This window comes from Prionailurus viverrinus, chromosome C1, assembly GCF_022837055.1.
Source record: "Prionailurus viverrinus isolate Anna chromosome C1, UM_Priviv_1.0, whole genome shotgun sequence".
NCBI classification, from domain to species: domain Eukaryota; kingdom Metazoa; phylum Chordata; class Mammalia; order Carnivora; family Felidae; genus Prionailurus; species Prionailurus viverrinus.
Window position 1 is genome coordinate 133,950,581 of NC_062568.1, and position 25,566 is coordinate 133,976,146.

The 25,566-nt window shown below is 45.2% G+C and overlaps 1 long non-coding RNA gene and 1 other non-coding gene across 2 annotated transcripts; one reads left to right on the forward strand and one right to left on the reverse strand.

The window, feature by feature from the left end:
• Positions 1–426: 426 nt before the first annotated feature.
• Positions 427–25,472, reverse strand: LOC125172438 (uncharacterized). The gene is made up of 3 exons (XR_007154725.1): positions 25,141–25,472; positions 13,757–13,977; positions 427–1,214 (listed from the first exon to the last, which is right to left on the reverse strand). It is a non-coding gene; the product is annotated as an uncharacterized LOC125172438 (long non-coding RNA).
• LOC125174209 (U6 spliceosomal RNA) lies at positions 10,664–10,770 on the forward strand. The gene has a single exon (XR_007155333.1). It is a non-coding gene; the product is annotated as a U6 spliceosomal RNA (small nuclear RNA).
• Positions 25,473–25,566: the final 94 nt, after the last annotated feature.

Sequence of the window (25,566 nt, forward strand, 5' to 3'; positions counted from 1 at the left end):
ATTGGATTAGTTGATTATCTCTTTCAAAAATAGTTTACACTTTGGAAATTGATATCTACAACAGTGACTTGTGGACAATGTTTTATCTTGATTTGGCCGTTTTGTTGAAACATGTTGTTGAAAGACTGACACTGATCTATTCATTCAATTTATATTATTAGTGGTCAGTATTATTTTTAAAAACTTCCAGGGGCTAGGTATGGTACTTGTTCTTGGGTACACACTGGTGAATAAAATACATAATGTTCTGTTGCCTTGTGGACTTTATAGTCTTGTCAGGGATACAGGTAAGAAACAAAAAAACAAATGTATAATTACTATGATTTAAAAAAAAATTTTTTTAATGTTTATTTATTTGGGGGAGGGAGAGAGACAGAGTGTGAGCAGGGGAGGGGCAGAGAGAGAGGGAGATACAGAATCTGGAGCAGGCTCCAGGCCCTGAGCTGTCCACACAGAGCCTGGCAGGGGGCTCGAACTTGCAAAACGCGAGATCATGACCTAAGCCGAAGTCAGACGCCTTACCAACTGAGCCACCCAGGCGCCCCTATAATTACTACTATTAAAGAAACAAACGGCATATAGGATAGAGAATAGCAGGGAGAAATTTGCTCAGTGTGCTCACAGAATGTCTGACAATTACACCATGACTCAGCTGTGCAAAAAAGGAATGGCTCTCACAGCTTCAAATAAATTCTGAATAATTTGCTTAATCCTGACAGGCTGTTTCTCATGGCCTGTGGCCATTACATTTTTCTATGTCCTTATATAAAAAGATTTTTTAGGTTTGTCCTACAACTAGTGAGAATTCACTGTGCGTTTACTCTACACTGTCACTGTAAAGTAAGAACGCTTATCAAGAAGACGACGCTCTCTTCCGCACCTCCCTGGAGCACACGTTTCATCACGCGCTGAAGCTGGGTTGAGTGGCAGCATTTGCGGCTGTGTTTCCTAACGATCCCTCTGAGTAGTTCCAAGCGTGCAGACCTCTGTGGGCTCACACTGGTCCAATGTCACAGCTAACACATCAGAAGCCCGGTGGGTTACAGTTCTCATGGTTCACCCGGTGAGAACATGATGTCTTTGGCGCATTTGGGGGACGTTCAGGTTGGATCCTGGTGACGTCGTCCATCCCATGGCCACTGGTCTCATTCCACCCCTGCCCAGTGACTTCACAGCTCTGTGCCGTAGGCCCTGGGGGCCGGGGCGGGGGGAGCCTGTGAGAATATAGACTAATTAGGGTAGATACTACACAACCTTACAGAGTTAATGCAGGAGGGCTTTTTATAAATCCCGCTAAATGGTGGGTTCTGAGGCAGCTCCCTCGATCTGCCCCAAAGCAGAACAAAGGAAACGCAGGAGCCTGAGAGGCACGAAGGAGCTAGGAGCCGCTGATGGCTGTGTCTGTGCACACCCAACCCAGACAGGAAAATAATTGTGAATTCCAGAGACCTAAAGAACGAATATGGAGCCTTTCCCACCCCCACCCCACCCCCACCTCGCACTCCTGATGGGAATGTATCTAAATACTGATGAAGAGAAGGGCAGTCAGATACTCATGGGACAGGAATTCTTTGACTGAGATTATTGATCTAGTTTTAAGCAATCTGAGGTGCTATAAGCAGGCAACATGGCAAAGCAGCACATCTAGGGCCGTTAGGTGACTGTCAGTTTATGGTTCATCAAATAAAAACAGTGTGTCTAATCCAGGCCTGTAACAGCTGAGAAGTGATAAGAGCAATAAGGAGGTCATGGAGAGAGAGACCCCAGCTGGACGGGGTGACCTGGATGAGAGGCCATTGCCTTTCTGTTCAGGTGAGTTACTCACCACCAGGAGAACACTTGCTTAGTTCCAAGACTGAACTCAAATAAGGATCTTAAATATAAATCTATTATTGTTATGAAAGCCTGTGATTCCTATTCCTATAAGCATTTCTTGCCAAGTTGGATTCTTTCCTTTACTCACCAGTGTTTGTTAAGCACCTACTATGTGCCAGATACCATTGCCGCTGGGGCTTCAGTGCCTCCAAAAGAAACAGAGAAAGTCCCTGCCCTCATAGAACTCACATTTGAGTAGGGTGGGGCTGGGGAAGACAGAAAATTAACTAATAAATAAGCAAGTGCCATGAAAAGCAATAAGGCAGGTAGTAAGCGGGTGGGGATGCAGGATGACAAGAAGGGGGCCTCAAGAGAAACCCTCTTTAAGGGCAAGTGTATAGAATGGCCAGGGAAGGCTCCTCTGATGAGTGACATTTGTGCAGAAAGTGCAGGGTAAACTCTGGGAAGTTGTGGGGGGAAAGTGTTCCAGGCAGAAGGGGAGGAGCAAGTGCAAAGTCCCTGGGGCAAGAGTGTGCTGGCAAGGTCAAGCAACAGCAACAAATGGTGTGGCTGAGCAAATGAGGGACAGGCAGGAAATGAGACAGAAATGTAGGCAGGGGCTCTACTGTGTGGGGCCTTGTAAGCCATGAGAAGACTGAGCTAGGAAGCCGTGGAAAGGTTCTGAGCAGAGAAGTGATGGTATCTAATTTAGACTTTATAGGGATCACTCTGGCTGTGTCTGCAAAACAGAACAGAAGCAGGAATACTCCAGGGACAACCCCAGGGTGTAGCTCGTTAGCACATTATTATTATTTTTTCAACGTTTTTATTTATTTTTGGGACAGAGAGAGACAGAGCATGAACGGGGGAGGGGCAGAGAGAGAGGGAGACACAGAATCGGAAACAGGCTCCAGGCTCCGAGCCATCAGCCCAGAGCCTGACGCGGGGCTCGAACTCACGGACTGTGAGATCGTGACCTGGCTGAAGCCGGACGCTTAACCGACTGCGCCACCCAGGCGCCCCATCGTTAGCACATTATTAACATGAGCTTTGTCATCTGTGCCCAGAAGCCCAGGTCAAGGTAAATTAATAATGCCTTCTTTGAGTTCAAAACCACGGAATCTCAATTAATTAGAAAGTTTGTGGGGGCGCCTGGGTGGCTCAGTCAGTTGAGCATCTGACTTCGGCTCAGGTCATGATCTCACGGTCCATGGGTTCAAGCCCCACATCGGGCTCCGTGTGACAGCATGGAGCCTGGAGCCCGTTTCAGATTCTGTGTCTCCCTCTCTCTCTGCCCCTCTGCTGCTCATGCTCTGTCTCTCTCTCTCCTTCAAAATAAATGAACATTATTAAAAAAAAAAGTTTGTGGGATGGAAGGGTCTCATTACTGTCCAGCATAGTAGCCACCAGCCACATGTGGCTATTGAGAACTTGCAATACAGCTGGTCTAAATGGAGATGTTCTAGAAGTATAAATTATACTGAGTTTTGAAGATTTGGTAGAAAAAACAAAACTCCCAAAAACCAGAATATAAAATACCTCATTAATAATTTTTATATGATTACATATTGAAATGATAATGTTTTGGATGTATTGGTTGAGTGAAACATATTTTTTTCTCTCCTCAAAACCTTTATTACATGTAGCGTGCATGCCACATAATTAGCATTATATTAGATATTGTATTGTTTTCTAAAAAAGCCTAACTTCGGCAAAATGACAAGGGCTTGGTTTTTTTCTTTATACATTACAGGGTCCAGTACACCCTGTCGGTCCCACAACATGTGCTTTGTAAGTGCTTGATCTTGTATCAAAAGGAAGGCCATGAATGCCAGCCAAGCTGCAGGCAAGCTGCTCTCACAATTATCGAGATCCAATTTGTCTTACTATGTACGGTCATTCCTACAGCAGCCTACGGACAAGTTGCAATAAAAAGAATAACGTGGGGGGCGCCTGGGTGGCTCAGTCGGTTGAGTGACTTCGGCTCAGGTCACGATCTTGTGGTTGGTGAGTTCGAGCAAGCCCCGCGTCGGGGGGCTCTGCTGACAGCTTGGAGTGGGTTTCGGATCCTCTGTCCCTCTCTCTGCCCCTCCCCTACTCATGTGCCCTCACGTGCTCTCTCTCAAAAATACACATTAAAAATAAACATTAAAAAAAAAGAATAACGTGGCTTTTCTTCTCAAAGGAGTTAATTTGGCAAAGCAGTGAAAAGGGAAAGTAATCTCACTTTTAAGTTAGGACCACATTTTCCAAATGAAGTCAGAAGTTTTGGTTACGGGCTCTTTTTCACCTGCTACCTCTGGTCCCCACAGCTGTTAATCATTCTTTGTGCCAAGATTCAGTCCTGAATGTCCCCCGCTGTCGGTGATGAATGTAGACAAGTCTTGCCTTAGGGTCCATGATTCCATATGTTAGGATGAAGGTTTATCTGCCCAACCGGGAGGAGGCACGTTCTCCTCAGGACTGGAAAAACATACTCTTGAAATTAATTTCACCTGTTTCTTTTTACCTTTTTCATAGTTTATTACTAGGATATGACAAAAGTAGGTAGGGAAATTGTTTTTACTTTTTTAATATCGCTACTAGAAAATTTTAAATTACATTTGTGGTGTGGATTATATTTCTATTGGATAGCCCTGGTATTATAAACGGAATTATTTGAAGAAATCTCTTGTTATTTCAAGCCTTGCTTAATGTTTTTTTTCCAAAGTGTATTGTCCATTTCCTAGTTTTAATAAACAAAACCATGTAAAGTATAACTAATGTAATTGAATTTACTTTCATTAATGTGGAGAGTGTGTCAGTTATTCTGCATCATCAAAGCTTTGTTCTAAACATTACTCAGTGGCCCCGTTGTCGTAAGGGTGGTAAAAATGGCTCTCCCACACTGGTGCTGCCCATGGAGGGGCCCCCGGGCTTGGGGTCCTTAGCTTCACAGGTTTCAGAACATGAACTTAATAGGTTTCTTGGCTGGGATCATAGGGACACATTTCTCAAGAGTTGGTGTGAGACCAGTGACTTCCCAGAAGGACAGGATTTTCTGGATCATTCTATCTGTCATCTTGCTAATTCAGCTTTTCACCTCCCAAAAGTCATGGGCTGGGCCCCAAACTACAGGGTGGATCCGCTGCGCAGGGGCTTAGGGGCTCTAAAGGTGGGTGGATTTATGCGAGAGAGGCTGTGGTGTGGGAATGGGTGGGGAACCCATGCAGAGACAGCCACTAATGTGAGCTTCCTTCAGGCCACATCTCTCAATCCTGTGGTGACTTTCCAATGTGCCAGGAATGATCAAGCTCTAGAGGAACAAGCTGAACTCACTAGAGGGGAGTTCACTTCACTGGAGGTGGTCATATACACTCAAAAGACAACTTACTGATTTATAGGAAGAAACTAATCATCAGGGACCAGAAGGTTTGGCTCAGAGAGTCATCGCTTTGCTCTCTGAGGGAGAGGCTGCTCAGGAGGGCAGATCCATCAGTATTTGGAGCTTACTTGATAGGCAAAGACAGTGAATAGGGGATATAGAGGGATATTCCAAACATTTGGAAACGACAGAAATGCATAACTTCTGAAGAGTCAAACCATCCAGTGGGTTGCAGAAGAACCATTTGGATTGGTCAGCATGGGGCAAACACTCAAAAAATATGATCTGCATGCATATTTAATCTAAGAAGTAGTGAGATGGAATGATTCCCAGGCCAGACCAAGACTTGACTGAAGCATGAACATATTTCATGGAATGTGTTAATCACCTACAGAAGCACAGAAAAGGGGAAGTTTCAGAATCTGGCTGGCCCATCCACACACCATCCCAAGAGACCAGAGGGTGTCTTGACTGGAAGTAGAATGGAGGCCAATGGGGGTGTAGAGTGCCCAGTTGTGGAGAAACACACATCAGCCCTCAGAGTGTGGGCTCCAACATCTGAGTTCTAGAACTAAGATACCTGGCTCTGAATCCAGCATTACTAAGCTGATCATTGCCTTCCTGTTCAGTTTTCCAATGGGAGAGACCAATGTAGTAAGCTTGGCTTGATTATCTTGTCTGCCTGAATTCTGTTTTTCCAGCCTGGTAAGTTAATTGAATTTATGATTAGAGATAGTAGTCTCTTACGAATTTTTAAGCATGGAGTTCATTTACATAATGAAGCACATAAATGAATTGTGTTTCCCGGTCTATACGACTTACTCAAGTGGCAAATTCATTAAGTCCAGCTAGTGTCTCCCTCCTATTGAGAGCCCTCTGTGTCCCCAAATTCCACTGCCTTCCAGTACTATCTCCAGAGTGACCACAAAGAATCCTGTTCTAATCTGGCTGGGATATCCAACTTGGAATCTACACAGGTCCAACCAGCTGTGTAGACTATAGGTATAGAGAGGGAAAAGATACTGAGCTGAATTTTTACTTACTCTTGAATGTTTTTTAAATGTAAGTGTCTATTATTAGCCTTCTGATATACTGAAAATATGAAACCAGGATTGTGGTTTATTCACTCACGCATTCAACAAATATTTATTGAAGATCTGCTATGTTTCAAGCCCTGTTCTAAGTGCTGGGACATATGTGGGCAAATAAAACACACAAAGATATCTATTCTCAAGGAAATTATAGTCCTAGAGGGTGGACAATCATTTAACAAAATTAAAAATATGTACATAGCATTTTAGAAAGAGATAAGTGTTATTTAAATTCAGGTAAGAAGAATCCAGAGTACTTAATAGAAAGATTGCAGAATGAAAAAGGCTCAATTGGGTGCTGCCTGGTTTAGGCCCATGAGAGTGAACATATGACCACACATGTTCTCCAAAGGCTCCTTTGCAAACCTGCAGGCTGGGCAAGAAAGCTGAAAAGAGAAGCTAAGCACATTGATCACATCTGTCCTACATAAGGGCGATTTTACCTGGGCTTTCCTTGTATTCTCATTGGGGGCTTCTTTAGGACCAGTCCCCAGAGACATGCTGCTTTTCGAATTATTGTTTCAGAGTCAGAAGAACTTTGACTCTGCTGCTATTTAAGCTATATGTATTCTGACAGACCAGCAATTCCTCACACCACCTGGCCCACCCTTCCCCTGACTCCTCAAAGGGCAAGAAGGGGAAAGGCTTCTTTCAGCTGCCCCAAAAGTCCCTTGACCACCTCCTATGGCAAAAGTCCCTCTTTGACGAGAGTTGAGGTTCTGAGGTTCTTCATCTGAGAACATCTGTCTTTAGATCTCTGATACCTCATTGACAAAGCTGTGCCCCAGTTTCTTTCCCAGCCAGGCGGTTCAAATCTATGCAAATCAGCACTTGGTAGGATAGTTTGAGATGAGGAATACCTCCTCCTCCACATTCCCATTCATCTAACAGGGTTTGCTTTTTAGATCATAATGTGGGTTGACTGGCTTACATTTTCCCTTTTAAATAGTGAAAGCACTGGCTAAAACCATTTAACAGAGTTATTAAATAAAATTAAGTTAGTGGCATATTTTGCCCATTCCCCCCAAACAGCAGAAATCAATTCCTTTCAAGGGAGCTCAAAACAAAAGCATAACGCCGATGTGATGCCCTCCAACTTAGAGTTGGGTCAAGCCAGAGCTTAGACTACATCTCATAATGAAAGACTCTTGCCTAGTCCCTCAAGATCAGACGTTCAGGACCTGGATTCCTGTCAACACCATCCAATATTTACCAGGTGTGAAATCAGAGCTATCCAAAGTTAAACATTCCTTATCTCTTCCTTTTCATATCCTACTTGCAAAGAATAAGAAATCAAACATGTTTAATAAATAGGCAAGGTGAATAAACACAGACAAGAAATAAATTAAGGAGGCTGATGTTTTATCAGAAACATAATTATTGTATTCTTTAAAAAGTCTTAGGTTTGGGGCACCTGGGTGGCTCAGTCAGTTAAGCCTCTGACTCTTGATTTTGGCTCAGGTCATGACCTCACAGTTCATGAGTTCGAACCCCACATCAGGCTCTGTGCTGACAGAGCCTGCTTGGGGTTCTCTGTCTCCCTTTCTCTCTGCCTCTCCCTTGCTTGCATGCACTCTCTGTCTCTCAAAAATAAGTAAATAAACATTTTAATATAAAAAAATAAAAATAAAAAGTCTTAGGTTCTAGGTTACTTCCGAGCCTATCTGGATTTGGACAGGGGCGGGTTTGGGATTCTCCACAGACCATACAGAACATGTATTACTTTACATACTGTGTTGATGGGAAAGGAGAAGATCCAACTCTCAGTAGCCAAGTCTTAATATTTGTAAACTCTGGTTGGGGCCTTAAGATAGATCTTTTTCTTTGAGGCAACCATCTAATGTAAAGCCTGACGTGAAACTTTCTTCTCTTCATTTGACATTAAACAAAAATTGAGATTTAAAGAAGTGAAGTAATTTTTCCAAACTTACACATCTCAGGAGATGCAAAGCTGGGATTCAAATCCAGGTGTACCCAGCCCTCAAAGCCATGCTCCACCCAAACCTGCAGCCCTGAGTCATTTGCCGGGTCCCTTGGGACAGCTACCCTAAATATAGGTTTGGGTGCCCACTGGAACCCAAAGTTGAGAGGATGAATGGCTTTGGGACAGGTGCAAGGTGACCCAGCACTGAGTGAGTGACAAGTCAGGTACCACAACTGCCTCCAGGCTTAGAAGGCAAGCCAAAGCATTGTCAAGGGAGTGCTGCAGCCTCTTCAACCAGGGACTTTTCAAATAGTCCCTCCAAAAAGAATAGAAATTAAGCCTTCTTTAGCATGCACAGAGTATTTGGATGAAAGCTAATTAATGACATATTGCACTTGCTTATAATTTACCAGCCACTCCAGGATCTCAGAGATCTTCCACAAACAACTTATTATGACAACACCTTGTGAGGTAAGTGCTTCAGTCCACAGAGGAGTCAGAAGAAAAGTGAGGAGTTCACATGAAGTCAGCAGTAGTATTTGCATGCTGTATCTACTAGAGTCTAGTCAAAAACCAGAAACCACTCTAGGTGTCTCAAGCCAGACTGGATTTAATACAGGGAATTGGTTACATGGGGTGCCTGGGTGGCTCAGTCGGTTAAGCGTCCGACTTAGGCTCAGGTCAGGATCTCACGGTTCATGAGTTTGAGCCCCGTGTCACACTCTCTGCTGTCACCACAGAGCCCACTTTGGATCCTCTGTCTCCCCCTCTCTCTGCCCTTCCCCCACCCACATGGTCCTCTCTCTCTCTCTCTCTCCCTCTCTCTCCCTCTCTCTCTCTCTCGTTCTCAAAAGTAAATAAACATTTTTTTTAATACATGGAATTGGTTACAGAGATCATGGAAGAGCTAAGAAACCAAAGAGGACACAGGGAAGCAATCTCAAGAAGAACACAAGCAAACATCTGCCACTATCCCTAGGGATGGAGGCACAACAGGTAGTGTTACCAGATCCCAGGGATAGAACTGCCATGCTGGGTCCACGGAGGAGGTGCAGCTGACAGGGGGCGTGCTGACCAAAGTGGGAGCTAGAGATGGAGAGAGATACCCTGGCTTCTCCCTTCCTGTTGCCCATCAGTCTCCTACCACTTCTTCCCAATGACTATGCGAAGAAGCTAAAAGGGAGCCTGGGAAATGTACTCCCCTACCATACAGGGCTGGACAGAGAAGGATCAATCCCTAATCTAATGGGAAATACACTATTCAGAAATCAACAATGGGGTGGTGAATAGGCTGCAAATATGGTGGTGGGTAGGATGGGGTGGGGAAAGGAGATCTTGAAAGTATTGCTGTAGGCCACTGATTAAAGAGGATTAGGTGGCACAAAGGACTTTTTCCTGCTCATCCGTGACAACAAATATCATATATATTTTATCAAATATATTATCAAATATATTAAAGCACTTTTAGGAAAGTGAGGAAGATGGCCATCGGAATGGGCTGAAATCCAGGAAGCATGAACTCCAAGGGAGTATTAAAGAATCATAATGCATGGTTGGATTGCAAAGTAGAAGATTCAGAAGGTAAACAGAACTTGCTTCCTGTAGATACAACTCATTCTAATAAAGCTCGTCTAGAAGAATGGAGATTGAAAGCAGCAGCTAAGGAGCCAAACAGGATAGAATCAGCCCCAGCTCTGGCAGAGGGTGGATGGCTGTGTGTCTGGACTCTCATGGGTCTAATTCCAGAACAGCAAAAGCACTGCCCAGGCTGCAGCTTCCCAAGGCCCTCCCATTGCTGGGGTGTGGAACCATGGTTTATTCATTGATTCCACAGAAATTCACTGAACACTTGCAGTGTGCCAGGCACTACTCTAAGCACTGCAGATGAATAGAAACCCCTCAACCCTTCACATGAGCCAGAGCAATACCATCCACTCTATCTGGAGGAGAGGGAAGGGGGAATGTCCTGGAAGGATGTGGTCACAGAGAAACCGAAACTCCCACTTCCTCTGTTATTCCTGGCTCTGCCGGACACGTTAATGGCAATTACACAACATGCACTAGGGACACACCTGCTTCATTAATAGAGATATTACTATAAAGAACAATGATATTTCTCCCCTGAATTCTAGTTTACTCAGTTGAACTCAACAAACACTTACTGTGTGCCAATTCTCTGCCTGGAACCAGAGCTATGAACATTTTATTAGAAAAGCAATGAACCTGCCCTCAGCATAGGAAGACTGGCGAATCCATGCAATTCCAAACCCAGAAATTGCTGCCAGGGACCTGAGTCCTCCACAGATTCACATAGACGATGGAGATTGGTTTCCCCACCAGGGCAAAGGGGTGGCAATACCGGTCAGAGCAACACAAAGCTGACCTGAGCCAACTCTGCAGCCTTCCAGTCACTGAGGGCTGATTTTCAACAAGGGTGAGTCTTTTTGGTTTTGCTTCATAAGAAGTTCAGTGCCCTCTTCGGCCGCCCATGTCCTAAAGCTATAACCATACAGAGAAGATTAGCTTGGCCCCCCTGCAAGAATGACACACGAATGCATGAAACATTCCCTATTTTTGTGAGTAGAACACAGAGGGTTTTGAAGGCAGTGAAATACTCTGTATGACACCATAATAATGGATTCAGGCCATTACACAGTTATCCAAACCTGTAGAATGCACACCAGCATGAGTGGACCGTAATGTGCACTGCGGACTTTGGGTGACAACGATGTGTCAGTGTGGGTTCACCTGTTGTAAGAAACGTACCACTCTGGTGGGGATGTTCGCAATGGGGGAGGCTGTGCATGTGGGGGGGCCCTGGGGCCTATGGGAAATCTCTGTACTTTCTGCTCAATTTTGCTGTCAACCTAAAACTGCTCTTAAAAAAAAACAAAGTCTTAATTTTTTTTAAATGAGTAAAAAAAAGAAAGAAGTTCGGGCAGGAAAGCAGCTGAGGAAATTCCCTGGAGCCACCAGACAGACACAAGATGGGACCCTGCACTGCTCTGCTGAGGCCTGAGGAAGTTCGAACGGTCCCGTGGGGCTGGGGAGGCCTCACAGTCCTTTCCTTCTGGAAGAAGGAAGGGAGTAGAGCCCAGTATATCTGACTCTAATTTCTTCCTTTTATATTAATGCCTTGCAAAACTATACCTAATTTAAATAGTCTAGTACCATAATTTACTTTTTGATTTATTAATATTTAGGGGGAAAATACGTCTGGACAAGACTTCTTACATTGCAAATTTTTTTTTTTTTTTAATGTGTTCCTCTGGACCGATAAGGGGAAATGAAGACTCTATTTGTTATTTAAGATATTTGTTTTTCCTGGTATTATGCTGTCCTGGGACAGTACTGTTGTTATCTTAAAAGTGAAGGTACGTTTCTGTTTCCTAAGAGAGAATAAGTCATGCCCAAACCCGAACATCCTTGGTATAGAATCTCTGCTTCCCTACATATCTGTTTGCCTTGAGAAGTTAAATTTTATTTTAATTTTTTTTAATGTTTACTTATTTTTGAGAGACAGAGCACAAGCAGGAGAGGGGCAAAGAGAGAGAGCGAGACACAGAAGCCAAAGCAGGCTCCAGACTCTGAATGGGCAGCACAGAAACTGACTCCGGGCTCAAACGCGGGAGCTGTGAGATCATGACCTGAGCCGAAGTTGGACGCTGGACGCTTAACTGACTGAGCTACCCAGGCACCCTGAGAGGTTAAATTTTGAAGCACAATCAAGGCCTGAGCTAGCCATGTCCATTTACTCAGACACAGGATGTTGGGTATCGTGTAGCAATTTGTACAGAGCCCTCAATCTGTTTATGTTTTCCAGAAAGAATAAGGGCTGCTGGAAGCCTGCTTGGGGTGGGGGACTTCCTTACCCTTCACCCTCACCCAGACTTGCAGCCTGGAGCTCAGCCCGATTGCCCAGGAAGCACCTCTCCTCTGTTCTGACCCAGGGTAGATCTGCTCACCCCCTCCCCACCCATGGCTTCCTGCTGCCTCGTTCTCAGTGAATTTGTCAAGGAAAAAAAAGTCCGCTCAGGCCCATTCCCAAGTGGTATTTTAATCATGACACTTCCCTAAGGGGTTTTGTTACTTTCAACACCCGGAGACATCACTGAAGGTTTAGGCTTTGTCTATAAGCTCAAAACACTGTCACTACCGTCACTGGCTGGAGCAGTCAAGTCCACCTCATACATTAATCCAACAACCGTTTTGGGATAAACTTGAAGACGGGTTGGATTTTCCGTTTGTTTGCTTCTCTGGCTTGCCAAAGAAAGCTGCCGGAGTCGTTGAACAGGTATGGGAGGGCAGGAAAGGCTTCAGAGCCTGCCCTTCCTCCTCGGCGTTAATTAGAAAATTTTCTATCAAGGTTAATGCCTTGCAAGGCAATGAAGTTAGCTGCTGAAGGAAGCTAAATTTCACCGTTGGGCAGAACAGACAATACAAGAAAAAGGCAAACAGAATAAACAGAAGGGCGTCCCAGACTACCTGCCACTCACCAGGGGAGGCAAACAAGGGGTTTTATTTAAAGCCATAAAGTCTTTTTTTTTTTTCTATTTTGTTTTGTTTTGTTGTATAGGTACTTTCTCCCAGTTTACAAAGTCTGAGTCATCCTTTCAATACACAAAAAATTCAAGTTAGCCAGGTGAGACTGAAAAGATAAAACAGTTCCCCGGGGAGAACTCAGGACTCCTTTCTCAGGCCGCTGCAGCACTTTCTGTCCTTCCTGGGTCACGGACTTAGCACGGCATCTCCCATGTTATAGCACACACTGCTGCCTTCACCTCCCTGGGCCCCCGTGAGGGCAGGGGGAACATCTTGCTCTCCCCGGTTCCCCGCAGCACCCGGCCCTGAGCGGGCGCAGAGTGAGTGCCCAGGATGAGGTGCTAGCAGGCTGGGTCGTGCTCAACTGTACACGCTCTGGAGCTGCACAACCTGGTTTGAGAGTGAGCTCGGCCTCGTCCCAGTGAGTGATCTTGACCAGGTTACTTTAGCCTTGCTACGCTTCAGTTTTCTCACGGGGGAAATCACAGCACCTCCTCTCCAGGATTTTCATCAGACGTAAATTAGATCATCCCAGTACATGGTTATTGTGGCTAAATCTTGATGATCTAGATGCAAAAGTTCATCAATACGAGCCAAACAATTACTTATTTATGAAGTGTTCGGGCAAATGAAAACCTACTCATTTAGATGGTGCTTCGCAAAGAGGGGAGTGTTCAGAGGTGGGTGTTGGGGAGAGACCACCAGCTTGTCCAGGGTTTTGAGGCCAAGTGAAATAGCCAAGTCTTAAAATCAAAAGCGGTCATGGAAAAGTTGCACACACTCCTTTCACTAAGAGAGAGAAATTTATATGGTGTGTGTGTGTGTGTGCGCGTGTGCATGCCCGTGCACGCACACAAGCTGTTTGATTTCTCTGGGTTTTCCTCTTCCTATCTGTAAAATGGGCACAATGCATCAGTGGTCCAGATGTCCTATTCTCTGTTTTGCTATCTTTTGTGAAAAACGTTTTGTGAAACGTTTTGTGAAACATTTTGTGAAAAAACGTTTTAAATTAGCACTTACCTTCTTCTAAGGATTATAGTTTCTGTGAACATCCCTTCTTGATGAAGAAGACTTTGAAGAATGGAGGTTTCAGGAGCTTTTAGGTGAAGGGAGAACCCAGTGAGTTTTCGCAGAAGAGTCTTACAGGCACGTAGGAGAGTCGCAGAAAATGCTCTGTGTTTCACTTTCTGAGCTGTTCCCTCTCAAGTTCTCTTCCTCCCGGAACAGCACCTCCCGCTGACCTTGGAAAGAGATGGGCACTAAGGAACAGGTGCAGACCTTGTCATGCAATCAGCTGCCAGCAAGCCTCCCCGCTCTGAGTGATGTGTCCTACCGGTGTACCTGGTTAGGTTTATCTGCCCCGAGAGCTGTGCACCCATTGTGCGCCACTGCATGTCTGGACCTCAGTAAATCATGGGTATTGCTGATACCGTGATAACCATAATACTGCATGTGCCAATGCCAAGATAAAATGAGCAGACCCACAAGTAAATGGCCCCTAATATCTGAGTGAATTCCAGTTTGGTCTCCAGCTCGCATAACCAGTTTATGTCTGGAACCACTGGATGCTTTGAACCAAGTCAGTTTAGGAAGTATGTTCACAGAAACTATAAACTATATAATCCTTAGAAGAAGACAAATGTCAATTTAAAACTTTTTTTAAAAATTGGAAATAGTAACTATTTGATACAACAAGCATGTAGCAGCCAGGAAGAAAAGCTCTGGCCCACACATCCGTCTCTAAGATAGCAAAACAGAGGATAGGACATCTAGACCACTGATTCATTGTGCCCATTTTACAGATAGGAAAAGGAAAACCCTGAGAAATCAAACAGCTTGTGCACACACGTGCACACGCATACACACACACTCACCATATAAATTTCTCCCTCTTAGTGGAAGGACTGCGTGTGACTTTTCCATGACCACTGTTGACTTTAAGGCTTGGCTATTTCACATGGCCTCAAAACCCAGTGTGCTTTGCTCTAGGATTAACTGAACTTTTTGAACTAAAGGCTTAACTTGTTCTTAATCTTCTCTTTGAAATGCTGACTTAAAGAATTAGTGCCCTGCCCAACCGGTCACAGGCACAGAAGGAAGCAAGGAGCCTGCATGCACACTTCTTTAGTGACACAAAGTTCCTGGTCAGAGGTCCAGGACCAGATTTTTATGGAGCCGATGTCAGATCCAGCTTACCGAGGTTAGAGATCAAAGCAGAGGCAGAGAGAAGTGGAGGCTATCTGGAGAGGCACCAGATACTATCAGGAAATAGCGTGGCAGCGAGAGCTGAGGCTGCGCTGTAGGGAGCAGCTCTCTTGGGTAACTCAGGGTGGGTGGAACTCTCTGTGAAAGACCCACGGGAATGGCATCTCTCACACACCTGATGTTCTTGGTACCCATCACGGCGTGAGTGCGGTAACCATCCTTGCCCCACTGGGCTAAAAAGCCACCGGGAATCAGAGTGTGAGTACTGCCTGATAGCATTAGAGTAATATCCCCAGTTACAACACAACCTTTCTGCCCCACATAAAAAGAGGCAAAGTGACTTCCTCGGGTATGGGGACTAAGTGTTCACATACCCCGAAGTACCTCTTGGGAGTGTTCGGGGGCAGCTGGTGGGAACCTGTGGTTCATGTCATAGAGTCAGACCCAAACTCCTCCCTATTACAAACACAGATTTCTCCCTATCTTTCCCCGTAGCCCCCTAACATCGCACACGCTGTCTCACTCAGCTCCTGCTGCCCCCAGGGGGTGTTGCCTCGTGGATGCCCTTAATGATTATTGGAACCTGACTGCCAAATGATAAAAATGTTTCCAGTGGGAGGGGGGAGAAGATACCATCTCAGATACCATCAACATTTTTCTAAGATGCTTTAAAGGTGACGTGGAAATGACCACATAGGAAAGGCAAAAAGATCGTAGCTGTTCAGCTAAGAAAGGCCTCTGTCACCCCGGCACTGGGGCCACTTGACTTGTTTCCAGAGGCAAGCTCAGGGGTTAGCAGGAGGCAGAAGGTGTGGGCAAGTGAGGGGCCACGGAGGTGGAGATGGCTTCTGCATCCCGAGGGAGGGAGCTTACCTGCCTGAGCATCACCTCTGGGCTCTCGAGTAAGGAGAAATCAGCGTACACACAGACCAGTGGAAATATAAGTGATTCTACGACAAGTTCCATCTCAAGCCTGGACATGTGTATCAAATAGGGTGAGAATTCACATGTTAGAAAAGGCATGTGGAAGGGGCGCCTGGGTGGCTCAGTCGGTTAAGCGGCCGACTTCGGCTCAGGTCATGATCTCGCGGTCCGTGAGTTCGATCCCCGCGTCGGGCTCTGTGCTGACCGCTCAGAGCCTGGAGCCTGTTTCCGATTCTGTGTCACCCTCTCTCTCTGACCCTCCCCGGTTCATGCTCTGTCTCTCTCTGTCTCAAAAATAAATAAACGTTAAAAGTTAAAAAAAAAAAAAAAAAGAAAGAAAAGGCATGTGGAAGGTGGATCGATAGGTGGAGGTGATTCTAGATTCAACTAGCTCATCAGCTCAATTATGGCATAAGCAAGAAGTACGTCAGAAGGGCCTTCCTAACCTAAACTCTGGTTTGTTATCATCATGACCCCTATTTCTTAATGAAAAACAGAAACGGGGGGGCGCCTGGGTGGCGCAGTCGGTTAAGCGTCCGACTTCAGCCAGGTCACGATCTCGCGGTCCGTGAGTTCGAGCCCCGCGTCAGGCTCTGGGCTGATGGCTCGGAGCCTGGAGCCTGTTTCCGATTCTGTGTCTCCCTCTCTCTCTGCCCCTCCCCCGTTCATGCTCTGTCTCTCTCTGTCCCAAAAATAAAAAAATAAAAAAAAAAAAAACAGAAACAGGGAAGAGCTTTCGTTTCATGTTGTCAGCGGGGGGAAAAGACATCTTCAGGCTAGGGTCTCCTTTTTTTTCCCCACTGCGGAGAGAAAAAAAATCTGGATGTCAAAAAATATTAAGGACTAAATGAGGTGGAAACAAAGCAAAAGAAGGCGCCCTTTATTCTCAACTAAGGCCTGGTTTTGCCATGGTTTTCTATTGGAAATTCCCCGTATTTCAAAGCCAGGAACCTCAGAGAGGTTCAGCTTCACAAGGGCAGGAAACACTGGGAAAAAGGAAAAGGGATGTGCAGCAGGGAAGGTGCGCACCTTAACGCTGCCCTGTGGAGAGGTGGCCTGGTATAGTGGGTGCGGAGGTGCACCTCGGAGCTAACTGCCTATGGTCAAATCCCGGCTCTCTCCACCTCCCAGCTGGGTAACCCTGAGTGAGCTACTTAACCTCTCTGGGCTTTGGGTTAACTCATGTGTATAAAATTCTACCTACATCTCACAGGGTTGTTGTGAGGATTAAATAAGCTAATACCTAGAGAATGCTAGAATAGTATTTTCTGGTGATTTTTACTCGCCACAAATAATAGAAATGGACAGCTACTGAGGGCTGCTGAATGCTTCCAAATGACCATTCACTTTTCCACTGGCGGCATGATATCAGCTAAGAAGAAAGAAAATGTAGAGAGAACAAAGTTATTTTGCATGTTTCCTGGATTCTCGAAAATGACATCATGTCAGGGCTATGTATAGTTTATTATTCTCTCATTTGGCAAATATGTGATACTAGCATCTAAGCTACTGGCCTTCAGTGCAGGAACAAGGCAGACATGTTCCTGCCTGCATGATGCTTAGACCAGAGCAGAAGAGAATGACCTCACAACTAACTTCAGTAAGGGGCATTGACTGTGGTAGGAGGGTGAAATCGGGATTCTGGCCACTGACCAGGCAGAAGACGGGACCTCCCCCAAGTACCCAGCACTAGTCAAGTCCATAGTAGCTGCTCCATAAACATTCATGGGATTAAGGAACATAGCACTTCCTGTGCTTTATTGTAAATTTCAGGTTGTCCTTCGTCTCAGAATCTTCAGAGCAAGAATACATCTTTCTTTTTGTGTCCCCAGCACCTGACATCACGCCTAGCACATAGAGGAAAGGGGTTAATAAAAGTTTATTGAATTGATCTGAATGACTAAGGAAACCTAATGTGTCTCTCCCCTATTCAGCTGTGTAGATCTTCCTAGTTTTAACCCAAAGAAATAAGAAACTTGACAAGATGGGTAGCCAAGTTAATTTTAGCAGTTGGGGTTGTTTTTTAGTACCCATTAAAATTACATACATAACTGGTTTTCTGCTCACTGTTAGCTGCCATGGTCCCTTCCTTTTTTAATTAAAAATTTTTTATAAGTTTATTTATTTTGAGAGAGAGAGATAGAGAGAGAGCATTTATTTGGGAGAGGGGCAGAGAGAGACGGAGAGAGAGAGAATCCCAAGCAGGCTCTGCATTGTCATCACAGTGCTGGACGGGGGCTCAAACTCACAAACTGTGAGATCATGACTTGAGCCAAAATCAAGAGTCAGATGCTTAACCAACTGAGCCACCCAGGTGCCCTGGCCCCTTCTCTCTTATTAAAACTCTTCTCCTTCAGTGTTGGGGTCCCATCTGTCCTCCCCCATCTCTCCAGACTCTCTTCTACTTTCTTCCCTAGGTCATCTTCCTCCTCCAGTCATGTCCCAGCCTCAGTTCTAGACCCACTGGTAGCGATTGTTTCTGTCTGATGGCTAACTTTATTGACCTGTTCTTTCTAGTAGAGGAGACCCACTCCCTGACCCCAGGAGTGGACACATGGCCAGGCCTAGTATTCCTCTGCCAATGGTGACTGGCCAAGGAGTGAACAAATGCCCCAAATAGGGACAAAGTCCTTCCCCAGAATGATGGCTGGACCCTGGTGTGATATAGAGCTGAGAGAATGTTGCTCTACACTGTTGGCAGTAACCAGGCCCTACCACGTAGAGTCCATGTGCAGACACAAATGGAGACCAGCTTCAGTGGGAGAAAGAGCAGGCAAGAGCAAGAGAGAAACCCAGTCTCAGAGGCCCTGGTTCTGTAACCCTTCCACTGGGCTATGAGCTTCCCAGACTCACAAACTTATAAATGCCCCTTTGATTTGAGCCAGGCTGAGCAGGTTGTTAGTGCTTGCTAAGGGATTTACTGTCACTAAAGACCCTCCTTTGGAGACCTTGTCCACTTTTACATTTTTGACCAAACCTCTAGGCAAATGTCTCCCAATTTCTAGCTCTACCCTCAATCTCTTCGCAAGCCTTAGTGCCCCGCTCCCAACTCTTTGTGCTGGGCGCTCTTCCTAGATGTCCACTGCCCCTCCCCTTCAACATGTGTAAATTCACAGCTTCTGAGCTGCCAACCTTCCATTCCAGGCTCCATCTTGACCTGTGCCGCCATTTTTCTCTGCCCCAAGACCTTACTCTTCTCTCTCCTTCCTGCCCCCACCCACAATCAGTCACTGAGTCCCGCAGCTTCTTCCTTCATACAGTTTCCTACAGCTGTCCTTCCTTTCCATTTCTCAGCCACCATTTGGGTTAGGGGGTTAGATTCCCACTATGCCCCTTGACTCAATTCTTCTGACATTCCACGACCAGAAGAGTAAGCCTCTTAAGGTACCGTCTGCTGAACCAAGTCCAGACTTCTTAGTGGAGCCCACAGAGCTGCCCATGACCCAGTGTTCTACCTTTTGGCAACACTTGTCACCTGCACGATCTCCAAACCCGGTGTGTGTGGCCCCCACTCTGCTCACAAAGGCCTCAGCCCTTGGCTCACCCTTTCCCCCCTTACCCATCCCCCCTTACCCATTCCCCTGGGATCCAGCTCAGATAATGCTTTCCTCCAGGGAACCTTCTCTCATCATCCCAGTGAAAAGTGAATTCTCTCAGGACACCTGCAGGCTCAGCAGGTTAAACGTTTGACTTTTGATCTTGGCTCATTTCACGATCTCATGGTTTGCGTGTTCAACCCCTGTGTACGCAAACAGCACAGAGACTGCTTGGGATTCTCTCTCTCCCTCTCCATGTCCCTCCCTCACCCTTTCTCTCTGTCTCAAAATAAATAAAGAAACTTAAAAAAAGACAATAAAAACAGTGAACTGTCTCCTTGAAGTCCCAAATATCTCCTATATCTTTAAACAAAGCTTTATGGGTGTGGAGGACACACTACGTGCCAGGCACTACACCAGGCACTAGGGATGCCAGTAAAGATAAAGCAGACTGCTGGCACAGAGCTCTCAATCTACTAGTGAGAGACATGGCGACGTGTCGCATTTCACTTACCCCCCGCCTTCTCCTGTGGAAGCTTACACATTTGCTTCAGCTCTCTGACTAGCTTGCAAGATATTTTAGAAAAAGTACTCATGGGGCGCCTGGGTGGTCCAGTCAGTTAAGCATCCGGCTTCAGCTCAGGTCATGATCTCCCGGTTTGTGAGTTCAAGCCCCAGGTCTGGCTCTGTGCTGACAGCTCAGACCCTAGAACCTGCTTTGGATTCTGGGTCTCTCTCTCTCTCTGCCCCTCCCCTGCTCCCGCCCTGTCACTCTCTAAAATAAATAAACATTAAGAAAAAGAAAAAAAAGGACTCATAATGTTCCTAGTACCTTGCCTTACACACAGTAATCCTTCAGTACATATTTATTAGCCTGTATACGGGAAGATCTGGGTTGACAAATCCGTAAAGGATAGGAGATGTAAGACAAAACCTATTTTTAAAAATAAGGGCCAGGTTTAAGGCCCATCCTTTTGATTTGGTCAATTTAACAGCTGTCTATAAAGTTTACCAAATCCTGAAAACCCAGTCCTGTCATGGTACCACAAGCTCCCTCTATAGTCTATGTCCTGTTATGGTCCTTATGACAGGGGAGAGGAGTCATTTTGTGGTTGGTGTGTAGCTGATTTAGAACTTCGAGTTGCTGCAATATCATAACAGAGGGTAGTGGTTTAGGTTGGCAAGTACAACTAGCCGAATGCTAGAACCATGCTTCCAATGTGCAGAAAACTTTGCTTATTCAGCAATTACTTTCCAGCTTGCAAGCTCTGTGTGAAAGAGGCATTGCTGTAACAGGATGGAGTATCGTCCATTAAAGGCGGCAAGTGACTGGATGGATTGCGAGCTAATACGTTACAGCATCTGTAAACTATGCTATTTTATAAAATGTCAACAAATAAATTATCTAAAAAAAAGAACAAGGCCTCCAGATGCGAGTACTTTTAAACTAGTTATTTCACCAATTTTTTTTTTTAACTCTTCATTTGAGGAATCCCATACTTAGCTATCTTTTGCCTGTTTATAGACATGGCTCTCTATATTGGGATATTGACTTTTATTCCATGTGCAAAATTTTGAAAGTTCATCCATACTTTCAAACTGATAAAGTACATGGATTTTAAGGCTACAGATAATTTTCTGAGTTGAAGACACCTGTCCGATGGATTGACCATGACATGCCTAACCTTATAAATTTTTTTTGCATGGAAGAAAATTAATTAATAAATAACATTAAGATTGTTTTATATCCAATCCAAAATGCTGACAGGAAGTCATTCAAACAATTAAAACCAGGACAGTAAGTAGGAGTGCTCATATATTTAATTGGAAAGAGACTCCTTGTTTTATTCTGTATATCCAAGGTCTAGGGAGAACTCAGCATCAGGAAGATAGTCAAGTATTTATTGAACGGATTTCTGTTCATTGAGTTAGTGCATATGTCAAGCATAAGAGCTATAGAAATTGGGAATTAGGGGATGCTTACATAAAATGATACCATGTACAAACTTTAAAAGTATATGTGCTATATTAATGAGAATATACGTTAAAGGTTTTCATTTTAAATGACTTTTTGTTGCTAAAACAATATCCACGACTTGTGTTTAGGATGTATCTAGTTTATCAACATTGTACACACAGAATAAAAATAACATTTACTGCTCATGAAATGGAGGTTGACAAGCTGTTTGATAAGCCTTGGGTTTATAAAGATACTTTTGTGCTGAACATACTAATCCTGTGTAAGGTTTGAACTGGAAGTTATTTCTCTAAAATTATGCTTTGAAAATATTGGTGCTGTGCGATAATGTACTTGGTAAAGCTTCCTGTAAATGATTTTAGACAGCTAATAGAAGTATTTTTGCATGGCGAGGATAATAGAGTTCATCGTACAGGCTTTCGACTATTTAATTTCAGTCTAAACGCTAACTTTTGAACTAGTACATAATTATTTTCATAAAATGCACAATCATGACTGCCAATTTTTCCATGACTAACTATACCCTCCCAGATGTTGTTTTAAGTTCTGCTAAGTCATATTTTCTTTTTCCAGAACTCTGTGTTCCCTCCCACTCCTAAGTCCCTCTGGCCTTTTCTCAGACTTAGCCCTTTTCCTGAATTTGGGGTAAAAAGGATCCATTGCTCTTTTTACCATTCTATATGAATATAATAGTTTTACATAAATTACTCTCAATCTCACCTGCGATCATAAAGCTTAGCCTGTCCCCTTCCTGGAGAGGTATACATTTTGTGCAGTTTCTTCTGAAAAGTCGTGAAGCCTTTCCATGCAAGAACAGCCTCATCATATGACTGAAAATCTTCTGAATCACCCCAGAATCCAAGCTGTTAGAAAACTGCTAACCATTTCCAAACTTCCACATTTGTTTTCTGCTCTTCGGCTACCTCTCCTCCAGATTAGATTTTCTTGCTGTAGCAAGAATCATTAGTCACTAGTGAGACAGCCAGAGCTTACTGTCAAGGGACACCTTGCAACCCATGATGGATTCGTATTTTCTTACCAATCTGAGCTTTATGGAACACTCACCGCCCAGCCATTAGACAGAAAAACTTCAATGGCAAATCTCATCTCTTGAATGCCAGCGAAAATATTTGGCCGCATGCATGGTTCCAAAAAAAGTTTTCATTGATTCAAATGTATAAAAGCCTACCCTGTGCTGGTAATTGCACAAAGGGTTGAGAGATGTGAAGAAGAAAAATCCAGTCCTGACTACCCCCAAGGAGCTCTAGTGGGGAAGAAAGACAACAAACACAGAGTTGAAATCAAGTGAAATACTCCATGAAATCAAGTCAGTGAAGTTCGAGGGGGGCACAGAGGAAGGGCTGCAACATGGCCCTCATCCTCACACTCCTCATCAACCACAGTGCATCACTGGTTATGCAAAAGCTATGCAGCTGCTCCACAAGTCTCCATGTATGCGCGCTTCAAGGAATAACCATCAGGATATTTCCGCCGGAGAACAGTGAGTTCCCCAAACTGCAAACATTCTCTATACCTACTTGGAGAGCATTGTTGAGTGCCTATGGATGAATAAATTAATCAAGTAAGTCACGGTTTATAAACCAGTCTTATTTCCATGCACTGGAATAGAGGAAAGTATGGTTGTGGAAAGAAAAGTTCCTGAGGTCAGAAGACCAGAGCTGCATGGTGAGGCTGTTTGTAGGACCCTCATCCCTAAAAGAATGTTTGTGAGGTCCCCGCCAGCCTTCTGATACTCTACGACTTAACCATAAAGGGAGTGGTCCAGCCAGCCTGATTATCATTATAGTTTAAGAATTTTTCCAACTTCTCAGAGTCTCCAAGATATACCAAACCGGAGGGAACTTTGGTAACTGCTAAGCTCAGGTTTACCGAAGGAGGTTAAAAAAAAATGTGTAAGGGTAGGGAATAATTTTTAACAATCACTTGGTTTCTGTGCAATAAATATCAACAGTGAAATTTTAGGAATGTACTTTTAACAGTGCCAAGCATCAGAGATCTAGAAATTGTCTGGCCACAGTCTGATTGACTGCGATATCACAGAGATATTATTTACTATAGCCAGTCTGCTTCCTCTTTTTCTTGGAAGTAGTAAAAAATTTTTAGCATTTTTCAAACCTTGAAGGATATAATTCTATATTTACTCAAAAACCTACGCAGAAACTCAACAAATTCCTCTCTTCCCTGTCTGATAATTTGGGTGAATTTGCAAAATAAGTATCTAATGTATCAACTTTTTTTTTTTTTAATTTTTTTTTCAACGTTTATTTATTTTTGGGACAGAGAGAGACAGAGCATGAACGGGGGAGGGGCAGAGAGAGAGGGAGACACAGAATCGGAAACAGGCTCCAGCCTCTGAGCCATCAGCCCAGAGCCTGACGCGGGGCTCGAACTCACGGACCGTGAGATCGCGACCTGGCTGAAGTCGGACGCTTAACCGACTGCGCCACCCAGGCGCCCCTCTAATGTATCAACTTTTAAGGCATTTTTTCTGTGTCACCGTCTAACGTGAAACATACTTTTCTTGCCAAATTGCTGACCTTGACACACTTAAGTCCCTTTATGTTTCAGGAGAGTCAGGGACTCCGAGTGGAGCCAATCACTCTGTAGACACAGCAACGATTCCCTGAGTCTCGGAAAGCAAGTGTAACGTTTTCTCCTAGGTACCTTCAACTCCGGTACAAAGAATCACATCCCAGGCTGGGCTAAAGATCTGTTAGGGAAAATGACTCAGGCGGGAGACTACAAAAAGGAGGCCCACATGGTCTCGTTTTGCAAATACAAACTTTGTGGGGTATAGAGCTGGAAGAGACCACAAAAAGAAACCACGTTCTTTTCAGCTTCTAGGTGAAGTGCAGCGTTCAGCTTCTAGGAAAAAAGAACAAGAACTGGATGTGCTATTTCAGTTCAGGCAAAGGGAGAAAACAAAACTTTTGCGAGGTTTTATTTCTTTTAAAATGAGTGTATGCTACGGTTTCCCGGGCTGTATGGAAATATACAGTATTTAGTATACACTAAATGCAAATGCAAGGCTGACTTCCCTAGAAAAAAGTGGGAGACGGAGACTCTATCTACTTTCTCCCGAACACCTCTCCAGTCTGTCTTGGAGGCAACTAAGGAGTAATAATAAAGGAATGATGGCAAATACTTTAACAAGGCTTTCTACAATGCCGCTTTAGTAGAATACAAGGTAACATCCTATCGCCTGACAATTTTACAGGAAAGCCCAGAAGAGGAAGCCAGAAATAGGTTCCAAAAACCAATGCTGAAGACTAGTGGGGGAAAAAAAAAAAAAAAGTCTGATTTTTTTTTTTTTTTAATTTCATTTTTGGTTTCTCTACACTTGGGTGGGACTCAGTCCCACGAAGTCTTCTTCTTCGGTGTGAGAGCGGTCTTTTCGGGAACCACAGGGCTGCAGATGTCATGCTGGAATTCTCCCAGGGGCAAACTGCCAGCCTGAAGCAGCTCTTCCCCAGTTACTACCCCCAGCGGAGCTGGCCTGAGCCTCGCTAACTGACCTTCGGGCCTGTGGGCAGACACCTGCATTCGCACCACCTTTGTGGGATGAGACCCACGCTAAGGGCCCTGTGAGGTGGGAAGGCCAGGTATGATTGCTTTCAGGGGAGAAGACGAAGGCTGGGAGGGAGCCCTGCTCAGAGTCACGCGGCCACCTGGCTGCAGATACCGAGGCTCGGCCCCACGTGGGCGAAGCGTGGGGGAAATACCGAGCCCGGAGCCCCTACCTGCCGTTAGACCCCGTCAATGCTGCCGCTCCCACCGGCCGGGACAGCACTGGGTCTCCAAACGGTAGAGAAGAATCCTTTCCCTCCACCTCGAGAACTGCTTCCAAAGCGCCCCCGCTTTCAGCCCCAAGACCTGCCCACTCAGGCCGGACGTCGGGGTCGCCGGCCTGGGCGACCCGGGGACCGGGCGGGGAGCGCTGGGGGCTGGGGGACCCGGTTCCCCGCAGCACCTGGAGCCGCCGGACCGAAGGGCAGCACCGCGCTCGGTGGCGCGGTTGAATCACGCGTGAATCACTCCTCGGAGTTTCCTACCCGGAGGGGGAGGAGCAGGGGTGGGGACCGGTCCCGGGGTCCGCCCAGCACGACGGCCAGTGATCGGGCCGGGGGCGGGAGTGGGGAGGAGCGGCGGGGGCGGGCCGGGGGCCT